Source organism: Schistocerca cancellata, chromosome 1, assembly GCF_023864275.1.
Source record: "Schistocerca cancellata isolate TAMUIC-IGC-003103 chromosome 1, iqSchCanc2.1, whole genome shotgun sequence".
Taxonomy (NCBI): Eukaryota; Metazoa; Arthropoda; class Insecta; order Orthoptera; family Acrididae; genus Schistocerca; species Schistocerca cancellata.
Genome location: NC_064626.1, coordinates 1051644366 through 1051661383, shown reverse-complemented (window position 1 = coordinate 1051661383; position 17018 = coordinate 1051644366). Strand labels below are relative to the sequence as shown.

At 42.0% G+C, this 17018-nt stretch overlaps 1 non-coding gene across 1 annotated transcript; it reads right to left on the bottom strand.

Moving 5' to 3' along the window:
* Positions 1–16645: 16645 nt before the first annotated feature.
* Positions 16646–16720, bottom strand: Trnas-uga (transfer RNA serine (anticodon UGA)). Its single transcript has one exon. It is a non-coding gene; the product is annotated as a tRNA-Ser (tRNA).
* Between the last annotated feature and the right edge of the window lie 298 nt (positions 16721–17018).

The window sequence follows — 17018 nt, the reverse complement described above, 5'->3', positions numbered from 1 at the left end:
ATACAAATGCAAGGCTATGTGAACAGGAAATGAGAAAGGTAGTTAGTCTCCATGCTCTACTCATTGATAGGCATGACAGTAAAGCAAACTGCAGGTTGTACGCAACGGAACTTCGTCTTTCGCTTCATTGTTTCGTGCACACTCGTATGGCGCGGAACAAAGTACACTTACAGGGGTCCCGTACCTACTCTTCACCATCGATTTCGTTCAGATTTATGGTATATGCAGGCCTTGACAAAAATGAAAGTGACAGGAATGGGAATTCCAGATGGCTAAACGTTTGAAAAAAACAATAGCATTTTTGGCGCGGATCAGGGAAGGCATAATCCATGTATGTTTAGGTAGATTCTAGGCAGCTGTTTGCGCACTGGAAAGAGTACAGAACGGCAAACCGAAGGTCACGCATTGAGTCAGAATGCCGAAAAAGCGGCCATAAATAAAAGAAAGTTCAGGGTTAAGAAGTTTCGTTTAACATGTTGGTTACAGTAATGTCGGGACTACTGAATACCGGTCATAGGAGCGTCCAGCTGTTTCTCCCGAAGGTTGCATTTAGTTCGAATGTAATATTTTTGTCGAGCAAAATCAGACTCACTTTTTTAAAAAAATAAAAGTATGTATATAAGTAATTACGAACACTTCTTTCTTTATTTAATCATTAATTAAAAATTGTTTTTTTTAATTAACGTACTATCGAGTGCAAACAAAATGGGAGCGGAAAAATGAGATAAGTTTTAGATCACACGACATTGCGTCTTCTTTTTCATTCAGTTCTTAAATATGTACTGTTATTCGCGAATCAGTCTTAAAATGCAGCTACTAGCAGCAACTTCGATTTTGAATCTTTTTTGACTGACAGATGCAAAATGCCGTTATTTATACTACGAAAATAGGATTGAAAACTGTATTAAATTACGAATAAAACAAATATACACACATAATCATACAATTCCTAATAAGTCATAACAATAAAACTATAGTCACTAAATATAAAAATGTATTTTAAAGTATATTAAAAATATATAAAGTGCTCTCTACAAAATAATTACATTATTTCATATCCATAATCTATTCATCGATAAATCAATTTTGTTAAATTTTATTTTACTATTACATATTTCTTCTTTGTTGAAATCGTCTTTGAGGAAAGTGCAAACTTTGTCATTGGAAGTAGTAACCCTCTTGACACTTGCTGCAAAGTATAGGGGAAATAAAATTATGAAGAGGTGATGAAGAAGGAAATGAAGATAAAGAACAAGAAGTGCAAGAGGAAGAACGTTAAGAAGACTTACAACACTTCCGATTCCTGTTATTAATGTATATCTTCTGTAATAAAGACAGCAGTAGAGACAGTTACGTAATAAGGTTTAAAAACAATTTTTTGTCCATGTCATTAATTTTTCCCAGATTCTTTTCGCCATATTGGATACGAATACCAAATTCGTTGTCAGAAGGGTCGGATACCCCACTATACCAATTTTTGGCATATTGGATCAGAATAATCGGTTTTGGCCAGGTTTTCATGATTCTGGCCCAGTGTGGATCGTGAGGTCGACTCCGTATGCACAATTCTTTTCTATTTTCAGTTTTTACCTTACGGACACTGCAAATAAAACGAAATAACCCTCACTGTACGTATTTATTAACAATTTCATAAAAAGCATGAAAATGAAAGGCAAAGGAAAGTTTGGGATTGCCAATAAATTCCCAGAAAAGAATTATAAGGTTAATAAAAGAACTTCGTGTATAAAATTAGATACGTTTGTTATTTTACTGTTGATGATTTACACTTTGTGGGGTGCTATTCGTCATTAAAACAGGGGAAGCAGTAATTTTCTGGGAATCTTGAGCATTTATCCCGATCTTCTTATTAGTTATCCACTGAACATATTTCTTATGCGACGTTAAGACGTATACCTTCATACATATGCGTCTACTACGAATACATCTATACTACGAAAGCATCGTATGGTGTGAGGGAAAACAATCTATTGACACATAGCAAAGATTCAGAAAATGTCTTTGTGTAGCACAACTGCATGTTATTCTCATGAAGTAATGAGCGTTATCGATAGGGGATCTCAGATTGACTCCAAACTTTTAGATTTCCTTAAGGTTTTTGATACCGTCCCTCATAAGCGACCTCCAACCACTCCGCGTGCCTATGGAGCATCGTCTCAATTGTTCGGCTGGATACGCGATTTCCTGTCAGAAAGCTGACAGCTCGTGGTAACTGACAGGAAGTCATCTAGTGAAGCCGAAGTTATACCTGGAGGTGCCCGAAGAAACGCAGTGGGCCCCCTTTTTTTCTTAATCAATATTTAAAAAAAAAAGAAACAACCACAGCAGCCTTCTTAGATTTTTTGCGGATGATGCTATCGTTTAACGTGGCGTAAAATCATCAGAAGATCAAAACCAATTGCAACATGATTTAGAGGAGCTATCTCTACGGTGCGAAGAGTAGCAATTGACCCTAAATAACGAAACGTGTGAGGTCATCCAAATGAATAAGAGAAATTAGGCGTTTTGGCGCCTAACACCAAAAATGTGCCGACCAATCAGAAGCAATTTCAGTACAATTGCCGGACTCTCCCACGGGAATAGTACATACTGTACCATCTGCTGCTTGTACCTCACTCCACTTTTGTGCCATATGCTGCTTCACGTTTATCAAGATGCATCAAGGTGATCTTCTTTACTTACTTCACTTTACATGTGGCAAGGGTCTTATCGACCATACGCCTGCTCTATGAGCCTCTTCCACTTCTGCCTGACCAATGCGCTGTTTGTCCAGTTGCTGTTGCTGTTCATCCTAGTTGTATCCTCCCGAATGTTATCCCTCCGTCTGATTCTGAGTCACCCTGTTCCTCTCTTTCCACCTATTGTTCCGCTGATTGCCATTCTAGGTAGCCTATTCTCTGTCATTCGTGCTATATGGCCTGCCCAATTCAACCTTCTCCTCTTGAGCACTTCTACGATGTTATGGTGTTTGTACAGCCCTCTTAATTCTTCACTTCTTCTTATTCTCCATTCCATGTTATTTTCGTCGTATACAGGTCCAAAACTTTTACTTAGTACTTTTCTTTCGAATATTAACAGTGTTTCTTCATCTTTCTTTCCAAATATTAATGTTTCACATCCATATAACATTACAGGTACAATGGTCGATTGATATAAGCGGATTTTGAAGTTACTGCTAGCTGATAGTTTTCTTAGAATTTTGATGAAACTGAAAAGTGTCTTGTCTGCTGTTGATAAACGGGCATCTATTTCTATATCTGTTCTGTTGTTATTACTAAAAAGACTTCCTAGGTACTTGAAGTGGTGAAGAGTCTCGAAATTGAATCCATCTACAGTTGGAGGTGCATCTTTTCTGTTTTCTTACTTATGGGCAGGTATTCTGTCTTTTCTTCATTAACATGTAATCCTGTTTTCTCAGCAGTTTTGTAGTAAGTTTGAATCATTCTGATTAATTCTCTTTTGGAACTACTTATTAGTGCTACATCATCTGCATAGGCAAGTCTTGTAATATGCAGCTGGGTCCCTAGTGGACTGGTTTTAGAAAATTCTCTATCGATCTTATCTAGGACTAGGTTAAATAAAATAGGTGAAATGGCACCCCGTTGTCTCAGTCCAGTGTACACCTCAAAATCTTCAGTTTCTCCTACTGGTGTCTTTATGCGACATAAAGTTTCATCTATGCACTTTTTAACTAATCTGATTAATTTTGATGGTATTTTAAATTCCTTCATTATATTTTGGAGTGTCTGTCGGTGTATGCTATCATAGGCCTTTTTAAAATCTAGCAAGATAAAATACTGGTGGCCACAGCCAGGAATATCACATTTTACTTAATCTTCCTTAGTGAAGCAATTTCGGAAAACCGTATTTAATAACTCAGCTTTAGCGTCACTGTCATAGGCAACATTACGGTAGCTGTCGAGCAGTGAAGACAGTGATTGTGTCTTGGCACTGGTACACTACAGGCCATTACAGTTGCTACACCACGAAGATGATGTGTTACAGACGCGAAATTTAACCGACAGGTAGAAGATGCTGATTAGCTTTTCAGAGCATTCCCACAAGGTTGGCGCCGGTGACGACACCTACAACGTGCTGACATGAGGAAAGTTTTCAACCGATTTCTCATACACAAACAGCAGTTGACCGCCGTTGCCTGGTGAAACATTGTTGTGATGCCTCGTGTAAGGAGGAGAAATACGTACCATCACGTTTCCGACGTTGATAAAGGATGGATTGTAGCCTATCGCGATTGCGGTTTATCGTATCGCGACATTGCTGCTCCCGTTGGTCGAGATCCAATCACTGTTAGCAAAATATGGAATCAGTGGGTTCAGGAGAGTAATACGAAACGCCGTGCTGGATCCCAACGGCCTCGTATCACTAGCAGTCGAGATGAGAGGCATCTCAGCCGCATGGCTGTAACGGATAGTGCAGCCACGTCTCGATCCCTGAGTCAACAGATAGGGACGTTTGCAAGACAATAACCATTTGCACGAATAGTTTGACGACGTTTGCAGCAGCATGGACTATCAGCTCGAAGACCATGGCTGCGGTTACCCATGACGCTGCATGACAGACAGCAGCGCCTGCGATCGTTACTCAACGACGAACCCGGGTGCACGAATGACAAATCATTTTTTCGGATGAATCCAGGTTCTGTTTACAGCATCATGATGGTCGCATCCGCGTTTGACGACATCGCGGTGAACGCACATTGGAAGTGTGTATTCGACATCGCCATATTGGTGTATCACCCGCCGTGATGGTATGGGGTGCCATTGGTTACACTTCTCAGTCACCTTTTGTACGCATTGACGGCACTTTCAACAGTGAACGTTACATTTCAGATGTGCTACGACCCGTGGCTCTACCCTTCATTCGATCCCTGCGAAACCCTGCATTTCAGCAGGATAATGCACGACCGCATGTTGTAGGTCCTGTACGGGCCTTTCTGGATACAGAAAATGTTCGACTGCTGCCCTGGCCAGCACATTCTCCAGATCTCTCACCAATTGGAAACGTCTGGTCAATGGTGGCCGAGCATCTGGCTCGTCACAATACGCCAGTCACTACTCTTGATGGACTGTGGTATCGTGTTGAAGCTGCATGGGCAGTTGTACCTGTGCACGCCATCCAAGCTCCGTTTGACTCAATGCCCAGGCGTATCAAGGCCGTTATTACTGCCAGAGGTGGTTGTTCCGGGTACTGATTTCTCAGGATCTATGCACCCAAATTCCGTAAAAATGTAATCACATGTCAGTTCTAGCATAATATATTTGTTTATCATCTGCAATTCTTCTTGGTGTAGCAATTTTAATGGTCAGTAGTGTATATTTCACATACGACCAAAATCTCTTTGGACTTTCTGCGAGATTTCGAGACAGCGTTTCGTTGTGGAATACATCGATTCATCGATGTCATCCTGCACAAGGCGCGATATTACGGAGAAATTTATCGATGTAGATATATCGACAGTAATGTACTGAGCTGTGCGTGTCAGTGTTCTACGACGTATGCATTTTTCGTGGCGACCTTGAGCACTCCCTCGCGGACTACTGCTTGTGAATGGAGGTGGCCCGGCGCCGTCGGGCCACAGGCTGCGGCGGCAGCGCGGCCTTGGTCGACCCCCGCTCGGGCACGCGCGCGCCACTCGCCGTGAGCTACCGGCCGGCAATTACCGCCGAGTCGCGCCGCATCTGACGCAGCCGCCGCCGCCGCTGCCGGTGGTGGGGGTCGCGGCAAACGCGCCGACCGCCGATGCTATCGCCGCGGGGACAAGAGGGCCCTATTAATTAACCCCCGGCGATCTGGCCGGGGATACCGCCATTACCGCGCCCTCCGCACCCGCCGCGTCTTAATACGCTTTAAACGCATTACGGAGACAAAATCTATCGACGCCGCGCTGCGCCGCACCGCCGCGCGCGGCAGCTTCGACAAACGGCTCGACATTTCGAAATTATCTGTCGAACATGTAAGAAAATTACTCGCCGAACAATATAAAGAACCAATAAGAGAAAAACGGAGGTTTAATTAATCGCAGCACTCGTATCGGACAGCGTACGCTACAGGCCGCAATAAATGCTTTCTCAGAATACACGATCTCGCGAGGGAGTATGAGCGAGCCCGCAGCAGCCAGTACCCAGGAAACAAAAAGAAGGCAACAATAAGAGACGTCGATGTCCGGGATAACACACGGCCCACGGCAGCGACCGGCTCGTTCTGCGCTGGGAGCGTACCGGGCTTAGCAAGTGGAGGCCGTCCGATGGCGAGATAAATCGCCAAGTGCGAAACGACGGCGAGTCCGCGCAGACCCGAAGCATAATTCAGGCTGAGCGTTAACGATCTGAGGCGATCGTTATAAAGGGGCGTAGCTCGACTCCCGCCGGAGCCGGTGGTGCTGCTGGTTCGACGGTGCCTTCCCGGTGCACAAAGAACTCGGCAGTCGGGAAACATCTCCGGTGTAGCAGCTGTGGAAGCAGTTCAGTGAGAACGACATGCACGTGCGAGCCACAAAGCTGTAGCGAATGCTAATGAACTGAACCAGCAGCTCCCGTTCCCAGCGGGCAGTTATGCTTTTCGTTTCCCACAAGTCACGTTTGTTGTTATGTACCACAGTAGGAAGCGAACTTCGTGCCAAATAATTTCTCACTATATATCAATAAAATTTCTGATGTATAGGAAGTAAGGTTAGAGCTTCATCTTCTGTCACTATAGCAATCATTGGAATCGAGAGACTACTCCAATTGGACAAAGATGGGGGAAAAATTGGTCATGGGCTTATCAGAGAAACATAAAATCTAAAGCAACGACTGGACAGGTCCTAGAATCACAACCCGACTCCTCCGTCATGCCTTTTTGGCACAAATCCATTGAATAATTAACGGCGATTCGGAAACAGACATCTCAGATGTTGGACACCAGACATAATTGGTATTCATCTTATTAGAAATCTGAACGCTTGTCTAATCTTGATGAGACATAATGATATAGAACGAAGCTGTTGCAAATTAAAAATAAATGGAATATTAGAAATAAGCACTACCCGATCAAAAGTAACCGGACACCTAATAGTTAACAATAACATGAGGAGTGTCAGCAGGAGCAGTTTCAGTAAGGTGTCTCGATGTATCAACGCATGTGAAGGAATTGCATCCCATATTCCTTCAACAACCAAAAGCAGAGAAGGTAACGATGCCGAACGCTAGGGTCTGGAGCGAAGTTCTAACTCATCCCGAAGGTATTCAGTTGGGTTCAGGTTCTGACTCTGGGCACGCCAGTCCATTTCAGGAACGTGTTGCCCACAAACTAATGTCTCAGAGATGGTGCTGTATGACAGGGTGCTTTGTCATGCACAGATAGGCATGGCCTCCGGACTGCTACTCTACAGCACACAAGCTGTAAGAGAGCTCATATCCTACCGCACTTACGTTTCCAAAAAAAAAAAAAAAAAAAAGTTTCAAATGGCTCTGAGCACTATGGGACTTCACTGCTGAGGTCATCAGTCCCCTAGAACTTAGAACTGCTTAAACCTAACTAACCTAAGGACATCACACACATCCATGCCCGAGGCAGGATTCGATCCTGCGACCGTAGCGGTCGCACGGTTCCATACTGTAGTGCCTAGAACCGCTCGGCCACTCCGGCCGGCTTTACGTTTTCCCTAGCACGCTAACGCGACCACACCCTAACCACGACAAACAATGCCATACCGTAACACCACCTCCTCCATGTTCCATTGTTGGCACTGCAGATCATGGTAGGCCTTCGTCAAATCCAAACCATTCCGTCTCATTGTCCCGCGGGATATCAAGATTAAAAATCCAAATCACTCTTTTCCAGTCATCCGCAGTTCAGTGGCGTCTCTTCTTACACAACGTGAAGTGTCGTTCAGCCTTCACTATAGAAATCTGTGGTTTATGAGGAGCTACTCAACCATTGCACCCCGTTCTTTCTAGCTCCCAAGTCGCATTCATTGTGCCAGGTGGACTGCTGGTAGCATTGTGGAACTCAAGTATGAGTCCTTCTGCTGATTTCATGTTACATTTCTACAACTACCCTCTGCAACCCTCAACGGTCCGGTCCCTGTCAGTCAGTGCAAAAGAGCTACTTGGTCTTGGATTAGGTGTGGTTGTTCATTCGCGTTTCTACTTCACAATCGGAACAGTCGACGCGCACAGCTTTAGAGGGATTGAAATGTTCATGATGGATTTCTTACTCTGGTGGCACTGAACGACTAGTCCACGTTCGAAGTCACTGAGCTCCATTTACGACCCATTCTGCTGTTTTACGCTTCTCTGCCGACGTCACAACACTTCCTGCCCCTTCTTATGTTGCCTGGCTCGCCTCTCCTGACATCTAATGGTAAGTTCAACGTTAAATAGGGGTATAAGGATACCTTTGATCATATGGCGTATATTCACTAAAAAAAAATATGCCAAAAAACTATCTCCGATGAATTTCCCGTACCCTGACTAGACTATACGTTTCATACGGTCTCCTGAGGCGTAAAAGAGAATTTCATGTATGTACTAGCAAACAGATGACCCATAACTCAAGGTCTTCCTTTTGCAGACGAACAGGAGATATTCACGGCTGTTTCTGATGATACGACACAAAAACTTGAAGTAGGATACCAAAAATGTAGCTTAGAGATGAATGTTAAAATACTGATCACACAATTATTAGATACGATCTGATGAACGTACTGCGAAGAACTGCTAGGAATTATGTTCATAGAGAAGTGCGTAGCTAGACCAGAAATAGTCTTCAGTTTTGCCTGTGATAGAAAGAGATTACAGATGTATTTCTGTGCATCAAAATCAGTTTATGATGATGCATAGAAACATAGGTAATAAATATAAATTAGTATAATTACAAAAATATTTTAACTGTGAAACTAATGACACGGTTATTCAATAAAATACTACCTAGAGCTTCAGTATCCAAGGAAATGAAGCTGGGCTATATTAATACTACTTTTAAGAAAGAGGATCGCAAAAGCTGCTCGAACTGTCGAGAAATTTGTGTTATAAACATTCTCTTATAAAACTGTTTCAATATTTCAAGCCATAAGGCGCTAATCTTTGGTTTAACTATTCTCAATTCAGTTGGGTACATCTAATCTCTGACTTATGAATGCCGAGGCTACTTGCTAAATATCAGAGCTGCAACTTTTGCTTTCCTCTTAAATTCTTTTCTTTTCAAAATTAGTTCTTGAAAGATTGTTATGAGTAAATGATAACACTGGGACTAAAATTTATTTTTAATTAATGAAAGTTTATTTTATTTCCTTTTTTAAATGTAAGCGCTTTATAATGATCAAACTTCGACTGTGAATGAGTGACTGCCAAAAAGCACTCCCCCACTAAGGGAGATTAAAAATACAAAAACGACCCAAAATAAATCCTAGGTGCCACCATCTCATTATATCTCAACTTCAGGCGTTGTCCTCTCGCATGGTCGATAACAAATCCAAAATTAAAGTCACTCCTCACCTTTATTACAGAAATAATGGTAGCAGTTGGAATTTACGCTTTGAAACGGTTGGACTGCGGTAATGCGATCTCAGTGGTTATGTCACTAACAGTTGGTACGGGCAAAATACGTTGTGTACAATAATTCACCTCCGAACGGTTTTTCCTGTGCTTGATTCGCCGACCCACAAAAGCTTCGAAAATATGCTCGATAAACAAATACTCTAGTTAAAAAAAATACAATCGTGGCTGACAGTCACCTATCTTAGGGTGTGCCTTCATAAATATCCCATAATCCAATGCAACATCCAAATCCACTGGCATGTACACTAACTTTTATCACAGGTTAGACACCGCGGACCAGTTCAGAGAAAATAACTGAAGTCAAAACTTTACTATCGTCATATTTTAACGACCGAATTCTACTGGCAAATACTGACATAGCGTACAAGCCACTCTTGACTAAACCCTTACCAACTTAAAATTGCTCGCCCTTTCGCCCGACTCTGACAAAGTTCAGAAAATATTTACATTCGTCATGCCCTAGACCGGTCACTGCACCCTTCATACCTTGCACGTTAAACACAACTCAGCCAAGAACAGCTTCCTATACTCCTCCATAAAATTGCGGGAAATTCTATAATGACGAAATAATCGATACAGTTTGCGCCACGTACATGTCAATCAAAACACTTGTAAATGTGTCCCAACTCAAACGCAGTAACACATATGTCATCTTACCGACCCAAGCTCGCTGTCTCCTCAGCTCATCAATACTGACTGACTGAAACTCCCTTCAGTACCATAGTTGAACCGTCAATTCAGACAAACATAGCGCCCCACCATTATTTCTACACTTAAAACAGAAAATCTCATGTCCATCGGTTGCTCTTCTAGCGGCCATCTTGCCCATGATGATCTCTGGCGCGCCCAAGCTCTGATGTTTGCCAGCGATGCACAGATGATCCTTCTTTCTAGAACACGTGCATCAACTTACTATAGTTACAATGAAATGATAAATGTCACGTCTTTTTCCTTGACTTATCTTTCTGCTTGGCTGCTATTATAATAGACTGAAACGATGAAATTATAGTACGACACGGAATTTCGATCCTACACAGTTGCTGCACTATTCCGGACAATAGGAGGCCCGACACGATATTAGGATGTATCTCACGACTTTTGTCACCGCAGTGTAATACATATTTCAGGATTGCGAGTAAGATTTGTAGCCCGCTATACCTCCACGACAAATTCTTTGAGCTCTTCTTGTTGAGAAAACGCAGCTTCTGCCATAGTCTCGCCAGTAAGGAATCGACAACCAGCATTCTTCTGAGATCTGACTGTGATATTAAAACCAAACTCAAAGAAAACTATTTACAGAGACAAGGACCACAAAGAAGTGGTTACACTCTTTCAGTCGTCTGAGTACACACTAATACAAAGCAGAAATAAGGGAACGCACCACACAATATTACAGGTCGCATGAATGTAAGAAAATGTTCAAATGTGTGTGAAATCTTATTGGACTTAACTGCTAAGGTCATCAGTCCCTAAGCTTACACACTACTTAAGCTAAATTATCCTAAGGACAAACACACACACCCATGCCCGAGGGAGGACTCGAACCTCCGCCGGGACCAGCGGCACAGTCCATGACTGCAGCGCCCTAGACCGCTTGGCTAATCCCGCGCGGCTGAATATAACATAACAATGAAATATCAGGTCTGTAGAATTTAAATGAACGTAATAAACCGTGACTAGTCACTATTTTAAAGATTTATTTATTTGGTTAATAACACCGTAACGATTTCGAGCGCACATGCCTCATCTTGAGTGGCAATACATTCATTGAATGCAGACGACTTCAGAGTCCTATCTATGAGATAAAGTCTGACTTGCTGCGAGTTACTTTGCAGAATGAAATGTAGAAAAGAAACACTTTTTGTATGGTTCAAATGGCTCTGAGCACTATGAGACTTAAAATCTGAGGTCATCAGTCCTCTAGAACGTAAAACTACTTAAACCCAACCAACCTAAGGACATTACACACATCCATGCCCGAGGCAGGATTCGAACCTGCGACCGTAGCAGTCGCGCGGTTCCGGACTGAAGTGCCTAGAACCGCTCGGCCACCACGACTGGCTCACACCTGTTGTATATCAGCACAATGGAATGATACTGTTTCTATAGAATCTTGTCCATCAGCAAAATTAAATGATGTTGATAACCTCACTGATTTTGTTTTAATTGAATCTTCTTAGTTTCGAAGAACAAAAATAAAACTGTTATCTACATCTAATGAAATAGCTTCATAACTAAATTGTGTTTTGTGGTGCCATCAGAACAATAACCAAAACTCTTCAGTCTGTCAGGTGAGGTGCTTTCAAGCGTCCTATCACTTGAGGTATGAGGACGAAGAACAAAGTTAAAAACAAATTTAGTAATCACTTCATTTTATTTTACTAGGGAGTCAACAGATTGTGGACTGTAACAAACATGTAAGTGGGAAAGACAAACGACCCTCACAATGAAGAAACGAACTGTTACAGAAGTGTCGCTGAATATTGCTGCACTTCCATATATAGATATGAAAACGCTACAAATGCGCAGTGAATTCCTTACTCTTCGCATATTGTGCTTTACATTTACAAAATCTATTTACTATTACTATTAAACAACACTACTTTTCGCTGATACATAAAATTATATCTAAAAGGTCGGTACAAACCCACATATAATAATGAATTATATTGGCAGTAATCATTCATTAGACGTCATTGTGATATGCCAAGCAAATGATCTATGGACAGGTAAGTTACAATGAAAGTCAGCCATCTCGGAAAAAGGGACCAACAGCGTGGGTATATATGTGTTGTAAATACTTCATAAATTTTGTTAGGAATATTCATGTCATCTAATGGGCAAGTTCGATTAGATTTAGACAGAAGAATCTTGTTTACAGAAATCTGATTTAGGTACGTTATTCGGACTGGACTTTTTCTTTCTTTTTCCCTGAGTATACAACTGGTCGTTAAACGTGAAGTAAAGTAGGTTTATGGTACTGAAATATACGATCTGCTGAGACTTCAAAGGACTTCCAGCGAATGGGGCTGGAGTTGCCATCGTGTTCTCCTGCAGCTGAGCTGCACCGTTAGCGAAGAGAAGGGTTACGTGTGGCGCCGCGCCAAGTAACACACGGGACACCAATGTAGCGTAACGTCCACTTCCGTACGTCAAGGAGCACATCACAGTGGCCGGTCGCTAAACAAACGTATTCTGGGAACCGATAGTTAAAAGAGCGGCAAGGCTAGACTTCAAGAGGGCATATGACTGCGTAAATTACGGTCATCGTATACTGCTACGTTTTACCGCCTTTGCTACCGAGTTGGTGCGTAGCCCTTGTCAAAATCATATTTGTAGGTCATAAACAGGTATTCAAAATCGTTTTTCCTTGACCGGAAGAAAAAGTCGCGCACCAAATCAGGTCCTTCCCACAATTTCTTCAAAACGACTCAATCGCTATAATTGTGTAATGAAAGAAAATGGGGACCAGTTCATCTACATCTACGTGATTACTTGCTATTCACAATTAAGTGCCTGGCAGAGGGTTCAATGGACCACCTTCAAGCTGTTTCTCTACCGTTCCACTCTCGAACGGCACGCGGGAAAAAAGAGCACGTAATTTTTCTGTGTGAGCCCTGATTTCTCTTATTTTATCGTGATGATCATTTCTCCCTGTGGAGGTGGGTGGCAACAGAATGTTTTCGCAATCGGAGGAGAAAACTGGTGACTGAAATTTCATGAGAAGATCCTGTCGCAACGAAAAACGCCTTTCTTTTAATGATTGCCACTCCAATTCAGGTATCATGTCTCGGACAGTATCTCCGCTATTTCGCGATAATACAAAACGAGCTGCCCTTCTTTGTACTTTTTCGATGTCATCCTTCAGTCCCACCTGATGCGGATCCCACACCGCACAGCAATACTCCAGAACAGGGCGGACAAGCGTGATGTAAGCAGTCTCTTTAGTAGACCTGTTGCACCTTCTAGTTGTTCTGCCAAAGAATCGCAGTCTTTGGTTTGCTCGACCCACAATATTATTCATTTAAAACACTCTCATTAGCTGCACAGTAGCGATTTTGCTGTTAAATAAACTTCGAAAAAGTCTACGTGCAGTAATCGCTCCTGAATGTCTGATGATGAATAGATTTGAACAGGTATCGTGTGAGCAATGAGCTCTTTCCTTGCCTGTTGTTTGACTTTTACCATTGCGACCCAGTCAGCCTGAATTCAGAACTACTGACAGTATTAACTTCAAGTTTGGTGTAGGATAAAAATGGCTATATTGGCTCTAAGCACTATAGGACTTAACTTCTGAGGTCATCGGTCCCCTAGACTTCAAACTACTTAAACCTAACTAACCTAAGGACATCACACACATCCATGCCCGAGGCAGGATTCGGACCTGCGACCGTAACAGCAGCGCCATTCGGGACTGAAGCGCCTAGAACCACTCGGCCACAGCGGCCGACAGATAAAGATGACAAGTACAATATTCCTTTCGTGTCATATAAGTACAGATTAACATTTTTTTAAAATTTTTTTTCCTTTACCTGTGCTGTGAAAACTTGCTTATCGCCAGATTTCATTATTCCAGGTCAACGTGAATTACCTTACAGCTTTTAATGAGTGAGTTTGCGAGTAGCACAATATGTGATATTAATGGCCGTTCCATTTTGATTGCACTGACTTTGGAGCTAACGCCTACTATACCGCCAAGGGACCAAAGACCTTAGTATGTGACCTAAATTTCACCTTATACGTCTAGCCGTTCTTAGTAAAAATGGGTCTTAAGAGACGGACGGACAGACAGACTTTCTGATAACAAATGATAATTGTTTTCGTATGATATAATTACAAATTTTCAGTTTTGGGATTTTTTTCCTTCGGTTGTACTGTGACATCTTCCTTTTTGCCAAATTTCGTGATTCTAGGCCAACGTAAAGTACCCTACAGGTGTTGATGACTGAGTTAGCGAGTATTAAAATATGTGACGTAAATGGCAGTGTCTTTTAACTGCCTTGCCTTAGAAGCTTCAATTTGTTACACCGCCAAAGGACCATAGACCTCAATGTATGTCATAAATTTCAATTTTCCTGAGAAAAAGTGTTTTTTAACAGTCTGACAGACAGACAAACGGACAGCAAAGTTACCCCACAAGGATTCCGTTTTTACCGGCTGAGGTACGATACCGTAAAAACGAGAAACTGAAAAACAAACGATAAAAATAGTCTTTACTTGCTTTCCGTTGTGGCTTGTCTCTTGCTAAAGCCAGATAGAAAGGTGTTTTCCCAAATCTATCCGATCTTTCTCTCCTCTTCAGTTATTTTTGGCTCTGAGCACTATGGGACTTAACATCTGAGGTCATCAGTCCCCTAGAACTTAGAACTAATTACACCTAACTAACCTAAGGACATCACATACATCCATGCCCCAGGCAGGATTCGAACCTGCGACCGTAGCGGTCACGCGGTTCCAGACTGAAGCGCCTAGAACCGCAAGGTCACACCGGCCGGCTCAGTTATTTCTAACAGGTGTTGATAAACTAGAGAAGAGATCTGGAAATGTGATTACTTTCTGCACAAAACTGCACAACTTCTCGCCGCACTCGTTTATAAGATTTTAACTCTGGATTGGAACTAAGATCTAAACGTAGGCAAGTTTAAAATTAACGGTTTTACTAAGCGTATGTATTATCTCAGCTAGCAAGTTCCAAGTTTTCATGATATTATTTAAAGATATTGTCCTGTACGATCTGTGGTGAGGAAAGGATGTGTTTTTGCTCTTGGATGTTCAGTTGTCTTCCTCTTTACGGAGACGAAGACGACTCGAGAGAGAACAGTTTGCGTTCGTCAGCTCGTTAAAATACACGGTTCTTTGACGAACTCCGCCACATAGAATTAGCCGCCATTACAAGAGGCATAAGAATTTTCGGAAAAATAAACTAAAGCCAAATGCATTTCAATTTTTAACATGAATGCATTCTTGGAGCTTTGTGATCTTACATACTCGAAACAAACCAAAAATGTAAAAAAAATTCTTCTTCTGGCTGTTATATATGTGAACTCTATTTAGAAAATTGTGCTTCCAGATTAATTTCCTACATATCGACGGAATCATGTCTTCTGTATCTCTCCCACCCGATGCGAAGATGCTACACGATGATGAAATTGTAATACGGTGGAGTCGTAGCACTGTATTATCCTAGCCAGATAATACTGTCATATCACAGACAATTCATGTTGCCAGGAGAAGGAAGAGATGTAGAAGACATAGAACTGCAGTAGCTATTAACTAAACTATTAATCACCTGGTCGCACAATCACTCATGAATTAAAACCGTACAGCACGGTGATGGAACATACTCGTAAGTTGAACTGCAGGTACTTTAAGATGGCTGCATGAATGCTACACCTCACCTGATGTCGCCAACGCTCCCACCGCTTGCTGGTAATGAGGTTCACTAGCACGTTACAGTAAAGGTCTATCGACAATACCGACATGTGCTCCTTTTTCTTAAAGTAATTAATAACCAACACCCAGGAAAGTGGCTCTCAGATTCATCATCGTCAGCATTATGATCATTATCATCAAGAACCGTTTCCAGCCAGTGGCCTGCTCCGCTCCACACAACCCCTCCCCTTTCCTCTGACGTACCGCCACTCTGTCACCAACCTGAGCCTCTCATCTCATTTTCATTGAAAACGCATCTCCACTCCTTTCAGTCAACTGTTCCTTGGACTTTCTGTTGGTCTGTTGCCTTGAAACCTCAGTTCAATTATCTTCCCAGGTATTTTACCACATGTTGTTCTCTTTACAAGTCTGTACGACATAAGCCCCCTGTAAGGATGCTTTTATTTCTCATCATAACTTTTTGTTCTGTCCATCCTTGTTACTGCAAATCTGCTTTTGCATAATTTTATTTACATGCCTCTATCTTGCTTAAGTCCCTTTATTACATTTTCCAGAAACATACCTCCGGATAGACTTATAGAAGGTCGATGTTTCTAACCGAGATCAGTACCAATTTTCGTAGATGTAGCTTTAAAATGTTTATTAGTTGAAACTTCCTGGCAGATTAAAACTGTGTGCCCGACCGAGACTCGAACTCGGGACCTTTGCCTTTCACGGGCAAGTGCTCTACCAACTGAGCTACCGAAGCACGACTCACAGCTTTACTTCTGCCAGTACCTCGTCTCCTACCTTCCAAAGGTCCCGAGTTCGAGTCTCGGTCGGGCACACAGTTTTAATCTGCCAGGAAGTTTCATATCAGCGCACACTCCGCTGCAGAGTGAAAATCTCATTCTGTTTATTAGTTATTTAATAATGATTTATTTAAAAAGCTTTCACACACTATTTTTCCACCTTATTGGCTGAATTTTCAAAAATGCTGAAACATCACATTCTTTAATTTCTGACTGAGAAATCATATACCAATTTTTTTAGTTCTTACTTCAAAAT